The sequence below is a fragment of the Danio rerio genome, chromosome 14, assembly GCF_052040795.2.
Source record: "Danio rerio strain M-AB ecotype USA chromosome 14, GRCz13ab, whole genome shotgun sequence".
NCBI lineage: Eukaryota > Metazoa > Chordata > Actinopteri > Cypriniformes > Danionidae > Danio > Danio rerio.
This window is the reverse complement of record NC_141034.1, coordinates 10,880,657-10,905,232: the sequence shown is the minus strand read 5'-3', so window position 1 is coordinate 10,905,232 and position 24,576 is coordinate 10,880,657. Positions and strand designations below refer to the sequence as shown.

Below are 24,576 nucleotides of genomic sequence, written 5' to 3'. Positions count from 1 at the left end.
TGTGCGAACGCACAAAAAAATTCAGATGTATGAAACACTGCGTACGCCGAATCTCACGCATATTCTTTTGTACATCCGAATGAACGTGAAACTGAGCGCAACATGCACAAGCGAAAAACCCCTCCCTGCCTCCTCCCCCGTATGAATATGCTAATGACTCTACTTCGGCAAAACCCAACAAAAAAGCAATGGCAAAAGCAAGCAAAAAAAGAAACTTTGAACAGAATGTGAATTGGAGGTGCTGCTTACGGAGGTAGATTGGAGAAAAGCGGTGTTATTTGCAAGTTTGTTCTCCGGAATTAACAACAAAAGAAAAAAATAGAGTGGGAGAGTTTAGCTGATGCGGTTAACACAGTTGGGTCTGAATATCGCATCGAGTGAATTAAAAAAGAAATAGTGTGATTTATAGGTGTAAAATGTTGCAATATCCGTAACAGACGCATGTCAACATGTATTGACACGTTCAAGCATGATCTCGGTTCGAATCCAGCGTCTGATGAACTCTTTCTTCTTTTTTCCCCCGCTACATATTAGATTTTGCCAACTATTTATCACGAGAAAGACAAGTAGGAATCATTAATAAGTTTGTGCATCATATTTTCTTTGCACATTTATTGAATGGAAATGTTTCTGATTCACGCATGCAAATTCATCTTCAGATAGTGTCTTTATAGCAATGTGCGTGCAGTAGATAGCTCAGATTACATTGGGAAAACAGGCGACCGCTGCAAATTGTGCTTTAATGTTTAGCTGGTCAACTGTATGGTATATAAACCTTATATACCTGCTAAATGAACCTGTCTCATACAGCTGCCATTGCAAGGCTCAGACACTTTGTAGAGAGCAATTTAACACAACTGCCTCTAGGAGTCGCCAATAGACACGCACAAAAAATGTGCGTACACCAGCCATAAAGCTGGCGTGGAGCTGCGCACATCCCCACGTTCAGTTCATCGTTAGTAAATCCAAACGTGAGCGATTCTGAGCGTGAAACCTGGCTTATGCAAAGTTTTTGTGCGTACGCAGCGTTGATACATGAGGCCCCAGATGCGGATGAAGCATCAAACGCAAGAGATTTAAATGTTAAATCAATGCAAAGATTGCGAATAGACATCCTGCAGCACAATACCAGCAAATGAGGTGGTGCGAATGATGGGATTTGCGCAAATGAAGTGCCGCGAGTTGAGCGTTGTGTGTGGTTGACGTGCTTAACGTGCAAGTTGGAAAATCTAAACTTCAACGGACATTCGCGGTGCATTAACCAATCAAGAGCTTGCTCTTGTAGGGGCATGATTAGGACGTAGCGTCTGTTGCTGGTGTGCCAGAGGAAATTCCTGCTGCCGAACAATGGCTCATCAAACTGGGCTCGGCTAAGTCTGAAGCACCGCTGAAAGCTCTATCATCCAGGTACAGTTTCTGGAGGAGTTTATGAACTCACAGAGCTGGGTGCACCTCTGAATCGATCTAACATAGTGGACTCAGACACGGCTCCAAATGAATCGATGCTGTTTTTCAGCCCTCCTAAAGCACATAAACACATCTGTTCTCTCCATAAAATTCCATGTTAGCAAGAAAGCTAGAGTCACCGGGCAGACAGAAACCCTGCTCATGATGCGAATCCATGTCCATTGTGAAGTGAATTTGATGTGTGAATAAAGCGAGTAAACTCAAAATATTCACGGTTTTATTTACGTGCAAATATCCCAATTTATTCGTGCATTCCACATCTGGTGTGAGCACAACCAGAACACTTATGATTGGCTATTGTGTTCACGCCAATGACTGTAAAAAATATGGACGACTCGACAGCCCTTTTTCCCATTGAACGCCTTGAGGGCAAAACGCCTGCTTGACGGACACAAACTGTCGCAAAAGACTGCTGAAATTGGAGCCAGACATGCGCAGAAGGATTGTCTGATGGAGCCAGAGGAGGAGCCGCGAAAATGAGCAGAGTCGAGCTTCCAATCAAACGCTTTATGTAAAATCAACTACGCCCCCCGAACTTCTCAGCATGCGTTTGCTGTCATATCAACACAAATGGATGTAATAACGTTAACAAATATGAGGGTTTTATATATTCAATCGCGCCAGCTCCAGGCCGCAGCGCATAACTTACTCGCGGCGTCGCGAGCTGATTCCGGCTCGCATGCGGCAGCGCCGGCTCTCTCGGCCGCCGCATCTGGCTCGATTGACTCGGACTGGAATCGGGCAGTGAGTCCAGGCATCCGGAGTAGGTCCAGCAGAGGTAACATTAGTCCGTCTAAGCTCTAAGAGATAAGTCTCCGGCAGGCGAGAATCTAGCCGGAACTGTGTTTTGCTATCTGGGTGGCTAGGCGTGTATCAGCAAACTAATAAAGCCCGAAAAAAGCCCTGAACTTAGCGAATAAACAGTGTTCCACCAGGATCATGTATGTCAGAAACTATAGTTTACTGCTGAACTCATTTTGTCATGGTAAAATAACACAGAAATCGAATAATAACATTTCAGTCTACTTCAGTCTCCTGCCGAAGCTCAGACGCCGCGCTTTGAGAAACTGTCAATCACAGCTGTCAATCACGATGACACGCCCAGCATTAAATTACTGCTAAAAACAAACTGTTCACAAAAATGAAGATCTGCACATATTTCAGCACAATAATCAGTGCCTTAATCGACCAGAACTATCTTTCGGGACATTTTATTGCAAGTGTAATATTTTTTTTTATTTGGGCTCAAGTCTCCTTCATTAACACGGAGGAGGCGGGCTTTATGACTTGTACTGCAGCCAGCCCCCAGGGGGCGATCTAACAGCCGAAACCTTCACTCAAACGTAGGCTTGCGGCACACTTGGTTCACGCACTCAACAGAAACGATTGTCTATTACGGTCAGCTGTTCACCGAGCAGTGACGCAGACAAAGTAGAACAGCCGTGGCTATCACAGCTGATCCATGATAGATGGAGACACTCTCTGCAGACATGCTTGTGCCGGGATCCACTACAAAAAGTTCAGCCAAGAAAGCAGAGAAAACATTACCTCATAGACACACCAGCAGGTCAAAGGGTCCACAGTGAGAGAGAGAAAGAAATGGAGCTTCACAGCTTTCATTTCCTCATTAGCAGGGAAATAGAGACTCCTGGGTTCTACTGTACTTCAGTGTCAATGAAAGACTGTCCCAGCAAACTTCCAAGCAGTAAATTGTGCACAGTTGTCTGCTTTTTAAGTAGTTGGAGCATTTTAATTGACCTCCCTTGCCACAGTATGCTACTGTGACATAGTGTATTTAAGATAAATGACATCAGTATGTAATAACTGGTTATGATATTACTGAACCGATACCGAATTGTCTGCATTTTGGTGCATCAAAGAAAAGTATTGACACCCTTAGAACAGGCGATTTGAATGTTATTACTCGATTGAATGGGTGTTATTAGTAGTTATCAGCTGATAGATAAGGGCCAGTAGAGGCCTTCTTTGTCTACTGGTAGACTCAAAAGGCGGTTATCATCCATCCACATGGTTAATCAGCTATAGTTCACATATGACAAAAATTAACAATAATTTTATTATATCACTTATTAAATTTCCCATTAATTGTATTTCATTAATGTGTACCCCTACCCCAACCCTGAACTCAACCATCACAGTATTGTAAAAACAGATCTGGATCTGGAGTGGGTAATTATGTGGATGGATGATAACAGCCTATTAAGCCTACTAGTAGGCGCCGGGGGGGACCTAAGGGCCCATATCAACAAGATCAGCTGATAACCACTGATAATGCCCATTCAATCGAGTGATAACATTCAAAGCGGGTGTCTAGAAAGCAGTTGTAACTGATATTGCATATTCTGTACATTGGGTCACACTAAAGCCAGATTAGACCTCTGTGTCAAGTGATCGCAGTATCCCACGGTTTATACTTTGCATGAAGCTGGTGCCATTGTGAGCATTTATACTTCTGCATTCTTTATATGCTGCTCTGATATTAACGTTTCTGAAAGCATGCAGTGGGGTTTCTATGGTAAATTGTGTCACAGTGCTTAACTTTGCTGGTGTTTTGGGTACATACCGTAAATGTGTGCAATGCTACTGTAGAACAAGTTCAAATTCAAACTCATTCTAGGAAGAAAAACATGAGAACCGCCGAACATTAAAGGGTGGTCAAGAGTGTGTTTTGAATGCTTGGTTGTGTTTGTGGGATGCAAAGCAATGTGTGCTCTTACTTCATTTGTAAAAAAAAATCACATAATTTTTTCATATATCCTTTCATATATATATAAACTTTGATTATATACTGCTACTCAGCTAACATGAAATCATATTTCCTAGTTCCCCTTCGGTTGGGGAACTTCAGTGCCATAAGTGGATGAAATCCACGATGGGAGGATTCGGATCAGAAGCCGCTTGTCTGGAGAGTATTGAACGGGCCAATGAATGAAATTAATTGGCAGCGTAAGCTTGCGCAGGTGTGCGGCATCTGCAATTATCTCAGCATATAAGCACACCTGAAGCCAGCAGACGCCATCCTTTTCGCTTCAGATCCTTTCTGAGTGAGTCGATGAGGGTTCCTCTTGCTGTTCAAGCACTTCAGAGCGAACGAGTGTGTCTCCCGGTCCAGAGTGGGTCTTCGCGGTGGCAGACGGTCGAGCTGGGTTTCTCCCTTGCCTGCGGTTCTTTGGGTCCGGTCCTCCAGAGCGGTGCGTATTGTTGCAACTTTCCTAAAAGAGCAACACAGTCGTGCAGCACGTCCTTTTCAGGATGGCGCTCCGACTGTGCGTTTCTGGATGCGGGCATTTCCTGGCTCCGGATGATGGACACGATCACTGCATTGCTTGTTTGGGGGTCCAGCATGTTAATGCGGTGCTCGCGGGCGGTTCATGTCGTCATTGCGATGCCATGACCGTTGCACAGCTAAGATCGCGGCCAACTTTCGCAAGAGAGCGAGCCACCCCAGTTGCCTCCTGTTCTAAAAAAGCAGCGGGCGCTCGGGCAGATCTGAGGGTTCAGCGGGAGATAATCCGCCGCCCACGGGTTCGCGGACCTCTCGCTCCTCACGGCGCTCCATCCAAGCTTCGGGTAGTGGGAGTGATCCGTCTAACCAGATGGTAGCTCTCACACTCGCTGACACCGGAGATCAGATGTCCTCCGTTGGAGATGGTTTATCCCCCAGCTCCGCGGCCGGACCGACTAGAGGGGCGTTCCCTTCTTCCCGGAGGTGCACAGTAGGCTCACGCGGTCTTGTAAAGCACTTTTTTCTGCTCGTGCTGCGTGTCCCTCCACCCTAACCACTCTTGACGGTGGAACAGCCAGGGGCTATGTGGCGATTCCTCAGGTTGAGTGCGCGATGGCGGTAAATCCGCGCGGCGCCTCTTCTTGGCGGGGTCCGCCTCGTCTCCCATCCAAAGCCTGTAAGTTATCTACCTCCCTCGGAGCTAGAGCTTACATAGCTGTGGGCCAGGCTGCTTCCGCCTTGCATGCGATAGCCACCTACCAGCGCTACCAAGCGCAGGCGCTGGCCGAGCTGCACGAGGGTGGGTCCAACCCAGGCTTACGAGCTTCGCACCGCCGCCGACTTAGCTCTTCGGATTACTGAGTCCGCTGCGTGTGCGTTGGGGAGGACGATGTCCACATTAGTGGTCCAGGAGCGCCACCCCTGGCTCATATGCGCAAAGTCGACAAAGTCCGCTTTCTTGACTTCCCCATATCCCCAGCCAGGTTCGGCGACACTGTCTGTGAATTCACCCAGGAATTCAAGGCGGTGAGAGAGCAGTTGGTGGGTGATGTCTTATCGGCGGTCCGTAGCCCGCTCCGCCCGCCGTGCCATTCATACCTGCTCCTCGCCGAAGGCGCCCGCCTACGAGAGCTGCTCCGCCCCAGCACACGTCTCCGGTGAAGCGAGCGCGTCGGGCACCTCGGAAGCAGGCAGCCCCCCTGCCCAGAACGCCGCTAAGTCCGGCAACGGACCGCGAAGCGCCCCTGGGACAGGCCATCTGGAGAAGAGGGAACTTGCTCTTTCCCCGCTGGAGGGCGGGGCCCCATTTCCAACGGCACTTTTTACTGCCATGAAAATATCATGAGAGAGCACTTTTCCACTTCCCCGGATGTGACAGCCCGAAATCTGCCAGTCTGGGACGCTATGCTTTCTAGCTTGCAGATTCGGTGCGCTTCGCCAGTGGCTCACGAGCGCTGGGAGGACGGTCTCCTTTCTCCCACCCCTCGAGCCTCCCCTCCGGAGCTCGGGTACGGAGTGAGAGCAAATATCTCACCTCCAGCTCTTCCGCGGGACCCTCGTGCTTCCCGGATCAGCACACCCACTCCGCGCTGCCCCACCGCTGGTACGTCAGCGATCATTAATCCATCTCGCCCCCCTCTCATGCCCTCTTGGGATCTCGCCCTTGTTCTCACGAGTCTGCGATCCGATCCCTTTGAGCCACTCGAATCAGTATCTCTAAGATTTCTGTCCCTGAAGACAGCTCTGCTGGTTGCGTTGGACTCCATCAAGAGGGTCGGGGACCTAGAGGCATTTTCGGTTAGTGACTTGTGCCTGGAATTCGGGCCGGATTACTCTCACGTCATCCTGAGACCCCGCCCCGGTTATGTGCCCAAGGTTCCTACCACCCCCTTAGAGATCAGGTAGTGAACCTGCAAGCGCTGCCCCCGGAGGAGGCAGACCCAGTCCTTTCTTTACTTTGTCCAGTTCGCGCTCTGCGCATTTATGTGGACCGTACTCAGAATTTTAGATCATTTCATCCACTTATGGCACTGAAGTTCCCCAACCGAAGGGGAACGTTCGAGGTTACAGAAGTAACCCTTCGTTCCCCGAGGAGGGGAACGGAAGTGCCATACTCCGTCGCCATAATGACTGTCCCTTAGCTGTTTGAAAGTCTCTTCAGCTTAAAAGGATGGCGTCTGCTGGCTTCAGGTGTGCTTATATGCTGAGATAATTGCAGATGCCGCACACCTGCGCAAGCTTACGCTGCCAATTAATTTCATTCATTGGCCCGTTCAATACTCTCCAGACAAGCGGCTTCTGATCCGAATCCTCCCATCGTGGATTTCATCCACTTATGGCACTTCCGTTCCCCTCCTCGGGGAACGAAGGGTTACTTCTGTAACCTCAAACGTTCTTCTGAAAGCCTCAAGATGCTCTGATTTGTCAGCTAACATAATGTGCTGTGATTTGTGAATCGGCTCCACATCACCAGAAAGCGTCATGCCTCTACTAGCACGCGCTTTGCCTCTGATGTGAAAACACTGTCAGTCAGTGTATCTGATAGCATTGTCAGTTTGAGCCTGATTCTGACAGAAAATGACACAGATGAACCTCACGCCTGCTCTCTTAAATAAAATCTGACAAGTTTCTTTCGTATATATTTAGAATAAGCATGTCTAAGTAGTGTGAAATGTTTACATATCTTTTGCGAGTTTGTTATTTGAGATGTAGAAAGCACGGAAACCGGCTGCATAGTAGGCATGGGCCAATATAAAATTCTGACAGTATGATAAGCTTGGATAAAAATGTTACGTTTTACGGATTACTGCTCCAAAGTTCTTTTTAAATATCTGGGTGAAAAACAACAACTTTTCCCCCCAGTTAACACAATATATTTTATTTTAGGAAATATTTAAAATATTATGAACCAGTAACTTTTGATTTAGAGATTGCTTTTCTGCTAAAGATACCGTTGTCTTTAAAAAAATTAAATAAAATAGTTGTGAAAAACATATAAAAAAGGAAAAACAAACTATATACATTAGGAATGGTATAACAGAAAACGTTGGGTTTCCAAACCTTTCCAAATCGCTGTAAACCTTGAAACTAGTTATCGCCCCATGCCTACTGCATGAAGACAATGCATCGCAGGTGAGTTTGTAGCTACATTTTTAACGGTGCCAAACAGCATTTCCCATTGTTTATATCCTTCTTTACATTCTTGATACAACTTATCGTTAGCGCTAGAAAGTATGCATGTACAAGATCAATTTTACAAATAAAAATACTTACAGCTTGTGGCTCACAATCCAAAGCTTCTTCTATTATGGTTGGAGCTGCTCCTTCTTTGAGGAGTTTTTAGCCAAACCCAGCATTGAACTGGGCGAGATTCTGGAAGCTGTTCTTTGTCGATTGAGCTATATCTTTTTTATAATTCCCTGGAACATAATTAAAACTAAATTGTTTAAATAAATAAGCTCTGTGGAAATAGCAGCGTTTGGAAGGCATTTTAGCTCTCTCTGTTGTAACATTACCACGCCCCTTAACTGTGCGGGGTGTATGAGCATAACCTGAAGGGTTTGTGATCTCATTAACCGGGATGTATATTTTTGTAGTGCAAAACTTTGTTCGCTGTAGGCTTTGCGAAGCTAATGCTCTAAAAGCCAATGTCTCCATTTGCATTGAATTTTGAACGTATTACGTTCAGAGATATTGTTTATGTTCACACAGCTACATTACACATGAACTACAGTTTAAAATATGATATTGTAATGGACCACCTCTTTAAACAACTGTAAAAAAGTAAACACAAAAAGTATCCATTTGGAACTTGTTTATGATACTCGACACTTGGTAAACACTCCACCCACTGGCCTCGCTCTTCTCCCACGTCTCTCGGCCCCACCCACACTTATGACTGCTACAAATCTGACCAATGGCAGATATTGCGCTCCATTTTGCTGCAACATGATGTTCGATTTTTTGAGAGGTGCAGGTTCCTTGTCAGAGTATGGCGAAGGGTACTTGACAATGCAAAGGCTAGGCCAGACCTACTGCATGCACTTGACACAGAAGTATAAAATAGCCTTGACCCAGCACAGGGTATGTGTATTTGAGGGTAAATAATTTATATTATATTAGTAAAATTTAACCAGCAGCTAATTTTAAACAAAAAACAAAACTACCTATATGTAAAAAAAAAAAAAAAAAACTGTAAATGTGATCCGATTTAAATTAAAATAACCCTTCATTTTTAAGAGTGGAAGCCTCTTTTAAATTTAATCTAGGTTTTTAAAATGCTAGAACTAGCCCAAAGCCAAAAAATGCAAGGCCTAACCAAACCACCTGAATCAACACAGTGAGCAACTTAGCCTTTGCCTGGCAACACCTAGCATTGTGGCAGTGAGTTATGCATGGATTAAGTCAACATAAAAGAGATCCCGTGAGGGCCAGCTCTAACTTTAGCCAGCATCAGATGGAGTCAGCCCTGCGTGTTACACCTCATCATACAATTCACTTTCAGCTGTGTTCATCTGGGAATTCTATCAGCAGTAATTCTTCCAGAGTTAATACTGCCCAGGCAGATGGCTACTAATATCAGCAAACACTGTAATCTCAGACATGTGTGCAATTTATTTGAGAATAGTATGGAGCCAGATTAGTCTCAAAAGTAATACATTTACAACATAAAACTCATACATCCACTACACAATTCATAAATACACAAATCCATTTCTGAAGATCAAAACACGAATTGTGAATACATAAATCCAATACGTAAACTCAAAGCATGATTCAAAAATATACAAATCCAATTCATAAATTCAAGGCACAATTATAAAAACGCAAATTCAATTGGTAAGTTCAAAAAACAATTTATAAATACACAAATCGAGTTTGAAAATTCAAATCACAATTCAAAAATGCACAAATCCAATATGTAAGTTTAAAACAAAATTTATAAATACACAAATCCAATTCGTAAGTTCAAAACATGATTAAAAAATACACAAATCAAATTAGTAAATTTAAACACAATTCATAAATACACAAATCCAGTTCGTAAGTTCAAAACACAATTTATAAATACACAAATCCAATTCGTAAGTTCAAAACATGATTAAAAAATACACAAATTAAATTCCTAAATTCAAACACAATTTATAAAAACACAGATCCAATTCGTAAGTTCAAAACACCACTTATAAATAGACAAATTCAGTTCATAAGTTTAAAAAACAATTTATAAATACACAAACGCAATTTGTAAGTTCAAAACACAATTCATGAATGTGACACAAGCAACAATGCAACAAGCATTTGATATGTTTTTTCTTTTATAGCGAACACACAGTTGTGCATGAAAATAAATGTTTTACAGTAAGTATAACTACACTAGCCTATATGATGTTGATTTTACCAGTAAATAAAATGGTCTAATAACGTTGTCAATGACAGATTGCAAGCACATATCTCAAACATAATTCAACATCAGAATTATTATAAGTAGAATATAATTATCTATAGAAACCAGCAGACCTACACATAATATTGTTATTGTTGTTTTACCATATGTTTCAGAAAAAAAACAATTATAATTGCTGACTTATATTAACCTTCATTTTACATCCACAAAATCTTGAGAAAATCATGATCTTTATTTTAAGCAAAAAAAAAAAAATCTCAATTCTCATTTTACCCAGAATCGTGCAGCTCTAACAAATACAATTCATAACTTCAAAACACAATTCATAATGACACAAATGCAATTTGTAAATTCAAAGTACGATTCAAAAATACACAAACTCGATTCGTAAATTCAAAACACATTATAAATAAACAAATCAAATTCGTAAATTAAAAACACAATTTATAAATACACAAATCCAGTTTGTAAATTAAAAGCACAATTTAAAAATACACAAATCTAATTTGCAAGTTTAACACACAGTTCAAAAATACACAAATCAAATTTGTAAGTTCAAAACACAATCAAAGAGCTCAGAATGACCAAGAGGCGACACTCAATAGAACGTTCCATTGCAACAGCAGCGCCCAGCAACAGCCCTGGATTCCTTCATTTTGGAGTGAAAGTGATCGGCTGTCCATTGGATCTTATTACTTTTGCGATGGCAAGCAGCTGCTTTGTTTTTTATTTATCTATTTAAAAAGCGTATTAAAGCTGAGATACAACCTAAAAGACGACAATACAACACTTATTATCACAATCATCAGCACTTTTGATAGTTTATTTTACGGACTTATAATATGCTGTTGTTCTATTGGAGTTTTCATTCCAAAATGGCCACCGCGCCCTCTAGTGGCTGTTTCCCAAATTACACTAGAGTGTTGCCTCTTGGTCATTCTAAGCTCTTTGACACAATTCATAATTACATAAAACCCATTAGAAAGTTCAAAACACAATTCGTAAATACACAAATCCAATTTGTAAATTCAAAGCACTATCCATAAATACGCAAATCCAATTCGTAAATTTAAAGCACGATTAAAAAATAAACTAATGCAATTTGTAAATTTAAAATACAATTCCTAAATACACACATTTCAATTCATTTTAATACAAAAATCAATTCATATGGCGAAAATATCTCTGATTTTCACTTGTGAATTTACAAATTGTCAAATTCAATTCGTAAGTTCAAAAAACTATTTATAAATACACAAGTTGAATTTGAAAATTTAAAGCACGATTCAAAAATACACAAATCCAATTTGTAAATTCAAAGCAATATTCAAAAATACACAAAACAAATTCGTAAATTCAAAACACAATTTATAAATACACAAAACCAATTCATAAGTTCAAAACATGATTCAAAAATACACAAATCCAATTCGTAAGTTCAAAACACAAATAATAATTACACAAATCCAATTCATAACTTCAAAACACAATTCATAAATTCACAAATTGGGTGTTTATGATTGTTCTAGTTGGATTTTGTAAATTTAAATTGTGCTGTACATGTATAAACTTTTATTTTGTAAATGTATTATTTTTGTGACTGAACTGGCTCCATTGAATAGCTGTGTGCGTATATATGTGTGTGTTGGTACAGCACTAAACTCTGGGAATGAGCATCAGAGAATACTGTGTTTTAAAAACCTGTTTGTAAAGGTACTGTAGTAATAGTGCAAACCTAAATAAGAACGTCTGTAACTTCTGCTCCTTGCAGAAAGTTTGATGCAGAGAGGTTGTTCGTGAAGAGCTTTGTGGTCACATATTGCAGATGTATTCTTTCCTGGGAAAGCTTTGAGAAAAAGTCTTTGAATTTTTCAGTAGATACCCTAAAAGTGTGCTTAATGGGCTTTCGGCTGTTAACAACGCGTCCATAAACAGACATGCAAGCTGACTCACTCACATACATCTTGTTCTTGTAGCTTTTTACTTAAAAAGTCTCTGTGCACATTTTTAGAAGTTTGCTCCAGTGTGAATACCTGTTCTTTTTTATTGCAGTTCTTTGTGGTTTAAAGCTTTTAAATCAGGCAGAAGGACCAATGACTTCTAACACAGTCTTACAAGGAAACTAGGTGCATTTATTTGATAAATGCCTTTTTTTATCTTTCTGTGATAGAAGTATATCTGAAAGATTAATTTTTAGTGTGCGTTCATCAGTAGTACATGAATAAAAAGTTTAATGTGGGTTTCCAGAGTGATACTGAGCAGATGTTTTGTGTGTGTGTGTGTGTGTGACATTTGTGATTTTAAACATACACATTTGGTCCTTTGAGCCATCAAGTTTTAGGTTTATATTCAAAAAAGTACACTTTAACCCTAAAAGATACAAACTAGGGCTGCAACAACAAATCGATTAAATCGATAAAAATCGATTACTAAAAGCGTTGGCAACAAATTTCATAATTAATTCGTTTTGTCATGCGACACAGGGACTTTTGATTATTAAAAAAACACTTCAGTTCAGCACGGAGCAGAGTCTCTCTCCGTATCTCGCACACTGATAGAGAGTTCAGCGCTTCAAAGACAGTGATGAGGATGAAGGGAGTTCAGGGTAAATCACTACAGAATCATACTTTTGTTCCGTTTTGAAGTGAGGATTGTAAAGTTCCTGGTGCTGGTGATTTACTCATTATCCAGCGTGACAAGCATGACAAGTTAGCGTTAGCTCGGTTACCTGCTTTTACGACATAAAAAATCAAACTGAGCTTTGGTGCGTTGGCTGGCGCTGAGTCAGAGAAAGGCATATCATCTCAACACAATTATGCAGCCTAATGCTTATTTTATATTTTAGACATGCGACTACACACAAGTACTAGTAAAACAAAACATTGTGTTTGTAAAACACACAAAGAAGTCTAACAATCCATTCAAATATAATTTGCTGATGTGTTTTATTCAAATCGGAGACACATTACACATGGTGAAAGTAACTTTAAAGTTATCTATTCTTCTCTAAGTTTACCAGCCACTAACTTGCATGTATTTGGGAAGTAACTTATGAATTTACATGCTGAATCCTGCGTTTTCTACTTTTATTAAGGCTAACGCCGCGGCCGCAAGTAAACACGATGACGCCCATCTCACTTTATAGATCATGATCACTTACATGTTTATGTGAATTGGAATATCGGGTAGCTGATGACATAATGAGCAAGTGTGTGAAAATTCAATTAAAACTAACAAAACTAAATAAAAGGGACACATCTGTCATACAGCGCTACTGTGGCTGCGGTACATGACGCGTCCCCACGGAAACATTAACGGTGAATGGTCGCCTAAAAAATGACTCCTGGTTCCAGAATATTTTAAACCCATTAGCAAAATGCTACAGTAGCAAAGCAGCGCTGGTATAGTAACTTTACACTTTGAAAGACTAAAGGCTGAAAAGTTTTTATTCGCCATTTCCAAATATGTAAAAAATTTTAAATCAAGAACAGACAAGAAAAATTATAACTAAACTAAAGAAAATTAAACTTCTGTTTGAGATTATGGGCTCTATTTTGATGGTCCATGCGCAAAACGGAAAGCGCAGGGAGCTAACGCATTCAGGGCGTGTCAGAATCCATATTTGCTAATTTAAGGACGGGAAAATCGGCTTTGCGCCGTGGCGCATGGTCTAAAAGGGTTGAGTTTATTTTCTTAATGAGTTATAAATGTGTTTGGAGAATAAACCAATCAGAGTCTCATCTCCCATTACCTTTAAGAGCCTTGTATCGCGCCATAAGCGCATTTGCTATTTACATGATGTAAAATAAGTTTAAGTGGAAAAACTGAGCATTTCACAAGCAAAAAGTTAACAGTTTTTTTTAAACAGAAAAACAGTTAAACAGAGCATCTACCGCACGAGAGTGAGAGATAAATGATCTACTTTTACTTTTGCTCTCGTGGATAGGGAAACCTTTACGCACAGACATCAATTAGCCTATAAATAATTAATTTAGTTTTTTAAGTGCAAATATTTGTTTCAAAACTATTTCTAAATTCAGTTGTAATTTCCAGCAAACAAATGAACAATGATAATGAAGTGTGTTCAAAAACCTGAGTTATATCCTAAAACATATGCTGTGCCCCATATGGTCTAAAACCTGCAGGTGGGCAAATCTAAGCTTGTTTTTAATAAAACAAATATAAATATGGATATAATAAATTATACTGCTAATAAAAATAACATTATACAAAAGCAAATATTCATGAATAAACTGCAAAAGCCCCCGAGATGAAGAAGGCATGAAAGTTTGGTTCCCCTTCGGGGGGAACTTCAGCACTATAAGTGGATTTGATTTGTAAAATCCACGCATTGGGAGGATTCGGATCAGAAGCCGCTTGTCTGGAGAGTATTGAACGGGCCAATGAATGAAATTAATTGGCAGCGTAAGCTTGCGCAGGTGTGCGACATCTGCAATTATCTCAGCATATAAGCACACCTGAAGCCAGCAGACGCCATCCTTTTCGCTTCAGATCCTTTCTGAGTGAGTCGATGAGGGTTCCTCTTGCTGATCAGCACTTCAGAGCGAACGAGTGTGTCTCCCGGTCCAGAGTGGGTCTTCGCGGTGGCAGACGGTCGAGCTGGGTTACTCCCTTGCCTGCGGTTCTTTGGGTCCGGTCCTCCAGAGCGGTGCGTATAGTTGCAACTTTCCTAAAAGAGCAACACAGTCGTGCAGCACGTCCTTTTCAGGATGGCGCTCCGACTGTGCGTTTCTGGATGCGGGGGTTTCCTGGCTCCGGATGATGGACACGATCACTGCATTGCATGTTTGGGGGTCCAGCATGTTAATGCGGTGCTCGCGGGCGGTTCATGTCGTCATTGCGATGCCATGACCGTTGCACAGCTAAGATCGCGGCTAACTTTCGCAAGAGAGCGAGCCACCCCAGTTGCCTCCTGTTCTAAAAAAGCAGCGGGCGCTCGGGCAGATCTGAGGGTTTCAGCGGGAGATAATCCGCCGCCCACGGGCTCGCGGACCTCTCGCTCCTCACGGCGCTCCATCCAAGCTTCGGGTGGTGAGAGTGATCCGTCTAACCAGATGGTAGCTCTCACACTCGCTGACACCGGAGATCAGATGTCCTCCGCGGCATCGGAGGGTGGGCTTTCACTGTCCGACGAAGATCCGGACCCGCTCGCCCCCTCCGGGCAGGTGAGCGCTGTCAAATCGGATCCTGAAGCGGACATGTTAGCCGTGCTTTCCCGGGCTGCTTCGGCCTTGGGGTTGGAGATGGTTTATCCCCCAGCTCCGCGGCCGGACCGACTAGATGGGTGCTACGTAGAGGACCAGAAGGCGAAGCCTTCGAAGCCTCTCGTCCCCTTCTTCCCGGAAGTGCACAGTAGGCTCACGCAGTCTTGGAGGGCACCTTTCTCTGCCCGTGCTGCGAGTGCCTCCGCCCTCACCGCCCTTGACGGCGGAGCTGCCAGGGGGTATGAGGCGATCCCGTCAGTGGAGCGCGCTATCGCGGTCAATCTTTGTCCGCGCGGCGCCTCTACGTGGCGGGGTTTGCCCCGCCTCCCGTCCAAAGCCTGTAGGTTGTCTGCCTCCCTCGGAGCCAGAGCTTATAAGGCTGCGGGCCAGGCTGCTTCTGCTTTGCATGCGATGGCCACCTACCAGCGCTACCAAGCGCAGGCGCTGGCCGAGCTGCACGAGGGCGGGTCCAACCCAAGCTTATTACATGAGCTGCGCACCGCGACCGACTATGCTCTTCGGACTACTAAGTCCGCCGCGTGTGCGCTGGGGAGGACGATGTCCACACTTGTGGTTCAGGAACGCCACCTCTGGCTAAACCTGGCCGATATGCGCGACGTTGACAAAGTTCGCTTTCTTGACTCGCCCATATCCCAGGCTGGCCTGTTCGGCGACACCGTCGGTGAATTCACCCAGGAATTCAAGGCGGTGAAAGAGCAGTCGGATGCGATGGGCAATGTCATCTATCGGCGTGGCCGTAAGCCCGCTCCGCCCGCCGAGCCATCCACCTCCGCTGTTCCTCGCCGAGGGCGCCCACCAACGAGTGCTGCCCCGCCCCAGCGCGGCGTTCACCTCGAAAGCAGGCAGCCCCTCCTGCCCAGGGCGCCGTTAAGTCCGGTAAACGGACCGCGAAGCGTCCCTGAGACAGGCCATCCGGAGAAGAGGAAACTTGCTCTTTCCCCGCTGGAGGGCGGGGCCCCGATAACAACGGTACTTTTCAGTGCCACCAAAACATCAGTAAAAGAGCACTTTTTCCCTTCCCCGGATGTGACTGCACGAGTTCTGCCAGTCCGGGACGCGCTGCCTTCCGGCTCGCAGACTCTACGTGCTTCGCCAGTGGCTTACGAGCGCTGGGGGGACGGTCTCCCTTCCCTCAGCCCTCCAGCCCCCTCTCCGGAGTCAGGGTGCGGAGCCAGAGCGAATCGCTCTCCTCCAGCTTTTCCGCGGGACCCTCGTGCTTCCCGGATCAGCACACCCACTCCGCGCTGCCCCACCGCTGGTACGTCAGCGATTGTAGCGATGACTCCATTAGCGAGGGCTCTGCCTGCCTGGTTAGCGCGGGCCAGCCCCTCGCGGTGGCTCATACGCACAATCAGACTCGGTTACGCGATTCAGTTCGCGAAACGGCCCCCCAAGTTTACGGGCGTGTATTTCTCCAGGGTCAACCCCCTGTCCGCCCCTGTCTTGCGAGAGGAGATTGCTGCCCTCCTGGCGAAGGGTGCAATCGAGCCGGTTCCTCCAGCCGAGATGGAGAGTGGGTTTTACAGCCCATACTTCATCGTACCCAAAAAGAGCGGTGGGTCACGGCCAATCCTAGATCTGCGCGTTTTGAACCGCTGTCTGCACAGGCTGCCGTTCAGAATGCTCACGCAGAGGCGCATTCTCCAATGCGTTCGTCCTCGGGATTGGTTTGCAGCCATAGACCTGAAGGACGCGTATTTCCATGTCTCCATTCTTCCACGCCACCGCCAATTTCTGCGGTTTGCGTTCGAGGGTCGAGCGTGGCAGTACAAGGTCCTCCCCTTCGGGCTCTCTCTGTCTCCGCGGGTCTTCACCAAACTCGCGGAGGGTGCCCTAGCGCCCCTTCGGCTCGCGGGCATTCGCATACTCAATTATCTCGACGACTGGCTGATTTTAGCCCACTCGCGGGAGCAATTGATTATGCACAGGGACAAGGTGCTTCGGCATCTCCGCCTACTGGGGCTTCAGGTCAACCGAGAAAAGAGCAAACTCACCCCCGTGCAGAGGATTTCTTTTCTCGGGATGGAGCTGGACTCGATCACCATGGTAGCGCACCTCTCCGAGGAACGCGCTCGCCTGTTGCTGAACTGTCTGAGGGAGCTCGACAGCAAACTAGTGGTCCCACTGAAGTTCTTTCAGAGGCTCCTGGGGCATATGGCATCCGCAGCCGCCGTCACGCCGCTCGGGTTGCTCCATATGAGACCACTTCAGCACTGGCTTCACGATCGGGTCCCCAGACGCGCATGGCACGCGGGCACACACCGGGTCTCGGTTACTGCGCTGTGTCGCCGCGCCCTCAGCCCTTGGAACGACCCCTCGTTCCTACAGGCCGGTGTGCCTCTAGGACAGGCGTCCAGCCATGTTGTTGTTTCAACAGACGCTTCCAACACGGGTTGGGGGGCCGTGTGTCGCGGGCATGCGGCTGCGGGCCTCTGGAAGGGTGCCCAGCTGCATTGGCATATCAATCGCCTAGAGCTGTTGGCAGTGTTCCTCGCTCTCCACCGCTTTTTACCGGTGCTGGAGTGGCAACACGTGCTGGTCAGGACGGACAGTACGGCGGCGGCGGCGTACATCAACCGCATGGGGGGTATGCGCTCTCGCCGCATGTCTCAGCTCGCCCGCCGTCTGCTCCTCTGGAGTCACCCGCGGCTGAAATCGCTGCGCGCCATTCACGTCCCAGGCACGCTCAATCGTGCAGCCGATGCGCTCTCACGACAGCTGTTACGCCCTGGAGAATGGAGACTCCACCCCGAGTCTGTTCAGCTGATATGGGCGCGATTCGGGGAGGCCCAGATCGATCTGTTTGCTTCCCCCGAGAACGCTCACTGCCAGTTGTTTTTTTCCCTGACCGAGGGCTCTCTCGGCACGGATGCACTGGCCCACAGCTGGCCTCGGGGCATGCGCAAGTATGCGTTTCCCCCAGTGAGCCTGCTCGCGCAGTTTCTGTGCAAGGTCAGGGAGGACGAGGAACAGGTTCTGCTAGTTGCGCCCCTTTGGCCCAACCGGACCTGGATATCAGAGCTCTCACTCCTCGCGACGGCCCTCCCCTGGCGGATCCCTTTGAGAGAGGACCTACTCTCTCAGGGACAGGGCACCATCTGGCACCCTCGCCCCGATCTTTGGAACCTCCACGTGTGGTCCCTAGACGCGAGGAAGACTTAGGTAACCTACCGACTGCGGTGGTTAATACCATCACTCAGGCTAGAGCCCCCTCCACGAGGCGCGCCTACGCCCTGAAGTGGAGTCTATTCACTGAATGGTGCGTCTCTCGCAGAGAAGACCCCCGAAATTGCCAGATTAGTGTTGTGCTCTCTTTCCTTCAAGAGAAGTTGGACAGCAGGCTGTCGCCCTCCACTCTCAAGGTTTACGTGGCCGCCATCTCCGCTTATCATAGCGCGGTAGCTGGCGGCACCGTGGGAAAGCATAACCTGGTCATCCAGTTCCTTAGGGGTGCTAGGCGAATTAATCCATCTCGCCCCCCTCTCATGCCCTCTTGGGATCTCGCCCTCGTTCTCACGAGTCTGCGATCCGATCCCTTTGAGCCACTCGAATCAGTATCTTTAAGATTTCTGTCCCTGAAGACAGCTCTGCTGGTTGCGTTGGCCTCCATCAAGAGGGTCGGGGACCTGGAGGCATTTTCGGTCAGTGACTCGTGCCTGGAATTCGGGCCGGATTACTCTCACGTCATCCTGAGACCCCGCCCCGGTTATGTGCCCAAGGTTCCTACCACCCCCTTTAGAGATCAGGTAGTGAACCTGCAAGCGCTGCCCCCGGAGGAGGCAGACCCAGCCCTTTCTTTACTTTGTCCAGTTCGCGCTCTGCGCATTTATGTGGACCGTACTCAGAATTTTAGATCATCTGAGCAGCTCTTTGTCTGTTATGGCGGTCGGCAGCAGGGAAGTGCCGTATCGAAACAAAGATTATCCCACTGGATTGTGGATGCCATTTCACTCGCTTATTCGAGTCGAGGTCAGCCGTGTCCCCCGGGAGTTCGTGCACACTCCACTCGGAGCGTTGCATCCTCTTGGGCGCGTGCACGCGGCGCCTCTCTAACAGACATCTGTAGAGCTGCGGGCTGGGCGACACCCAACACATTTGCAAGGTTTTACAATCTGCGAGTGGAGCCGGTTTCCTCAAGGGTATTAGGTAACCCTTTGGTGATTGAGGAGACAACTCGGTAGGGTGTTGAAACACGCTTGCTGCGCCATTCTCCCTAACACGGCCCTGCAGATTCCTCCGTGGCCCCCAGCACTGACTCAGCGGAGGAGTCACTTGCTGGCCCACTACGTTGTAGGTCTGCCCGCTGGTCAGCCCGCGTTTTGGGTATAGGTGCCTGCTATGCGTGATCCCCACTAGGCGATCCCATATGCTTATTCCGCCATGGTTAAGTCCCCCCCCTGGGCGGACCCGTGTCTTCCCTCTCCGCTAACCACTCTTTTGCTATGCGTACTCCCCCTTTTTAGGGCTAGTCCATATGTAAATTCTGCCATCTATCCCCCCCTTGGGTAACGGATGGCCTCCGCAGCGTCCTCCCTATCGGGATTGCACGCTTCCCAACGTACTGTCGTATTTCCTAGAATTATCTAGATGCTCACGACTTCCCAAAAAATATATCTAAATCCGTAAAACTTCTGTTGAAGTAGGATAAATTAGGGCCAGGGACACGTTGGAGGACCGCGCCCCCCATGATGTGGGTGCGTCACGCTTGCTTGACTATCTCCTCATCGGGGGTGTTGGTAAGGTGCAGTCATTATGGCGCTTTCAATGGGCTCCCAATGCGTGGATTTTACAAATCAAATCCACTTATAGTGCTGAAGTTCCCCCCGAAGGGGAACGTTCGAGGTTACTAAAGTAACCCTTCGTTCCCCGAGGAGGGGAACGGAAGCACTATACTCCGTCGCCATAATGACTGTCCCTTAGCTGTTTGAAAGTCTCTTCAGCTTAAAAGGATGGCGTCTGCTGGCTTCAGGTGTGCTTATATGCTGAGATAATTGCAGATGTCGCACACCTGCGCAAGCTTACGCTGCCAATTAATTTCATTCATTGGCCCGTTCAATTCTCTCCAGACAAGCGGCTTCTGATCCGAATCCTCCCAATGCGTGGATTTTACAAATCAAATCCACTTATAGTGCTTCCGTTCCCCTCCTCGGGGAACGAAGGGTTACTTTAGTAACCTCGAACGTTTTTATATGTATGTAGGCTAGAAAATAATATATTTTGTATATATATCCTTAATATTTTAATTTTTTTTCATATGTAAAGATATTTGCCTATTGCTCTACATCTTGTGTATATTAAGCAGTGTGTAAGCGAGGCACAACTGTGCGCTGGAGTTTAGACCGGGTTTGTTTTGGTCTAATGAAAAATCTATTATAGTTTCTCAAAAATATCAACGCACCAGCAATGCGCCTCAACATGCCTTCCTTTTTAGACCAGAACGCCTATGGGCGCACATATGAGCGCAAATGCATTTGCTATTTAAAGAGCGTGGCGCAACGCCTCAAAACGACTCTTGCTCCAAGCTGAAACTAGCAAACAAGTATTGCGGCGCCTTGCGCCACATTGCGCCGTGTGTATGATTGGGCCCTATATCTTATTGAGATTGTTTTTCTTACCCCACTGGCAAATAATTTTGCCTGTTTTAAGCAAATAATCACTTAATTTTGAGGAGTTTTTTTCTCCAGAAAACAAGACATCATTTATTTTGCTATTTCATGTGTTTAGTATGTATCTTGATTTAATTTTGTTATTTTTGATATTTGGATTGAAAACAGGACAAAACTACTTAGTCTTTTATTTTATTGTTATTATTATTATAACAGCTCAGGGATGAGCTTTTAAATAAAAGTTTGGAAATAAAAGCTTTTTTTTATCCGATTAATCGATTAATCGAAGAAATAATCAACAGATTAATCGATTATTAAAACATTTGTTAGTTGCAGCCCTAATACAAACATTTAAGATGTTGTGGGAAGAATTTAAGAAAGTGTGAGTCTAACTTTTTGGTCTCAATTTGAAAAGTTATTTGTTGTAAATGATCAGGTGACTTTACACATTCAGTGTTTAGCATGATATGCAATACTTAACAAAAGCATAGCTGCCTGTATTGTGAAACTACTCAACTTCAGGTAAAGGTTGACCTATTCCACATATTTAAAACATTTGTAGTTAACACATACTTTCACAAATTGTTGTTAAGGGTTAGCCAATCATATCATATTAGTTAATGCTGATTTAGTTGAATTAATTCTTTACATTATTCGTAATCTGCCTCTAAATGTTTATATCTAATGATAAGTTGCCCTTTTAGGGGTGTAAATCAGTTTTTAAAAATGTAGACTGAAATTTCACTGTTCAATTAAATTTACTTTTACATTATTAAAATATTCATAAATTTATCACAAATTCTTTGTCATATTTAGTTTCAAAAGATGTTTATTGATATTATCAGGGGTGACACAGTAGCTCAATAGTTAGCACTATTGTCTTGCAGCAAGAAGGTTGCTGGTTTGAGTCCAAGCTGGGCCGGTTGGCATTCCTGTGTGGAGTTTGCATGCTCCCAGTATCGGCGTGGGTTTTCTCTGGGTTCCCCAAAGATATAGGTGAATTAAATATAAATTGGCTGTAGTGTATAAATATATGTAACTGAGTGTGTATGGATGTTTCCCAGTACTGGTTTGCAGCTGGAAAGACATTCGCTGTGTAAAACATATGCTGTAAGTTGGCGGTTCATTCCGCTGTGGCAACCCCTGATGAATAAAGGGACTAAGCTGAAAGAAAATGAAATGAAATGTTACTATCAGTTAATTTATGTACCCAAAGAGGTTTGCAGGCTACACTCCCTGTCATTCTACCGAACTACAAATCCCATCATGCGCTTCATTCACACATCTGTTGCAGTTCACCTCCTAATTACACAAAAACACAGATGAGGTTGATCAGAACTGATTACTTGGACTATATACACACCATATATCACACACACATCCATGCGATGAGTCTAGTTTTTCCTGTAGTGAGCGTTACAAAGCATTTCCTGTTTAGTTTAGCCATATTTTAATAGGCTAGACTAAACCAACCTGCCTCTACCATTCACCCGTTATACTGACCACTCGGATTACATGCTACCATCTTTCTCTGTTTGAACCTTGCCTGCATGACCATTTGTAATAAAGCTCCGTTTAGTAGTGGTAGGCAAATCGAGGCTTCATGAATTACTGACAAAGTCGAAACAAATGTGTCGAAGCTTCGAAAGTTTTCGAAATGTGTCTCTACACTGACACCTAGTGGTCTTTTTTATGTTTTGCTCTGGAACAGCTTCAGCAAAGAAACAGTTAAGCAAATTGAGGTATTAAATCTCACGTTGTAGAGTTGAGGATTTAAGTGAGTAAGTTAAGTGGTGAGAGCATGCAAAGATAATGGGTCCGAATCCAGAGTGATGCAGCTCTAGTTGTTAGTTGTGAATAAATATGTCTTGATTTGGTCATTAAAAAGTAACATTATTAAAATACATCAAGTCATAATTTCAGAGTATTTGTAAAAGTGTGGATTCGAACTTGGGCAATCAGCAGCACAGTTTCTCTTTGCACACATATGGTCCACTAGGCCAGTGGTTCTCAAAGTAGGGGGTCGGGACCCCCCGAAGGGTTGCGGGACAATAAAGGACAATCTATTTATTTTTATTAAACTATAAGAATTACCATATTCTATCTATAACCTACTGAAAAGAAAACAAATAGTCGTTTATAGTTACTAAATACTGCTTTATATAATTACTATAGTAGCTTATAGTTACTAGTTGTATTGGATTGCGACCCCTTGGGTAATTACATTATATCAAGGACACAGTCAGATACAGCAGATTGATTTTATAATACCAGGGTAAAATTTCTGCCACATTTACAGCACTGACATACATTAAAAAAATTGTACGAATAATAGACTTAGGTCTATTGGTGTGTATGCACCATTTCAAGGTTTCTGTATTTTTAACCACCTCAGAAGATATTGGGGGTCGCGAGTCACTGGCATTGTTATTTTGGGGATAGCGGGCTGAAAAGTTTGGGAACCCCTGCACTAGATGATGTTTTTTTTCAGACCCTGTCAGTTAAACACATCTTCGCCAGGTCTCAAAACGCTGACGTGACATGGGTGTTTCGAATCATGCGTCGGTGCAGTGTTTTGAAACACTTGTACTTCGAGATCTCGACATAGGCCTCATAGATTGAGTTGCTCATCTTACAGTCTGATATCTGAATGTGGGCATAGTGGAGATTTTAAATTGCCCCATTATGCCTTAAAAGGCTTCTAAATTTTGTTTAGGATGTCTCCTACAAAAGGCTTGACATGGCTCTAAGATCCAAAAGCACATTGATTTTTTTATAACAAACATTGAAAAAATGATTCATTGATTTTTTTCATTTTTTTAAGGTAAGTGGGTGCAAGCAATTTATATGGGCTGAATTCAAACAAACACATTTAATTTAGTAACATTCAACTTAATTTTTATAAATTCAGTGCATATAAATGATTTGCAACAACTTACCTAAAAAAACAACAACAATTGAGTAAATCCAACGTATCACTTTTTTGTGACATTTTTACATGAGACATTTTTACATCCATTGCAGAGTTAAACGATTTGTTCAAAGATTATTTCATTTAAACCTGTTCTTTCCACAAGTCTACTCTGCACTGATTTGTCAGATGGCCCAGTTGGATGGAATTAGTTCACAATGCATGTTGGGAACCAAATTACTATTACATCTGAATTCCAGCTGTACCCACTGTAGGACAGAATTCAATTCAAGTCCAAATCCGATGAGGGAGCATTGGAAAAGCTAGTTGAGCTACCTGAAACTCTATCGCAAAAATGACTTGAACAGGACATTTCTCAATATGTCAAATCTTTGCTTTTGAAAAAGATTATTATAAGGGTTATTTTTAACCTTTAAAACCCTCTGGAACTAAAGACATTTGACAGTCTGAAAAGTCAGATTTAAAGGTGCATTAGGTGATCTTCCACAATGCTACCAGCTAAGCATAAATCTCTGAATCACAGTCCCTCCCCTGCCGTCAAGAGCCACACCTCCTTAAACACGAGCACCACAAAAGAACCCTCTCTCATGGGTTAAAAGCGACTGGTGCTTGTCCGGCAGCGTGCAAGCCAAACTAACAAGCGATCTCAGAGCGAATATTAAGAGTTGCAT

General features: G+C 44.5%; 2 protein-coding genes and 1 long non-coding RNA gene across 4 annotated transcripts in view; 2 read left to right on the top strand and 1 right to left on the bottom strand.

Moving 5' to 3' along the window:
* Nucleotides 1–24,576, bottom strand: part of LOC147840770 (uncharacterized) — an 821,899-nt gene that overhangs the window by 143,331 nt on the left and 653,992 nt on the right. The gene's annotated exons all lie outside the window — the stretch shown is intronic.
* il1rapl2 (interleukin 1 receptor accessory protein-like 2) overlaps nt 1–24,576 on the top strand; it is a 596,834-nt gene that overhangs the window by 36,979 nt on the left and 535,279 nt on the right. The gene's annotated exons all lie outside the window — the stretch shown is intronic.
* commd5 (COMM domain containing 5) overlaps nt 1–24,576 on the top strand; it is a 432,514-nt gene that overhangs the window by 119,022 nt on the left and 288,916 nt on the right. The gene's annotated exons all lie outside the window — the stretch shown is intronic.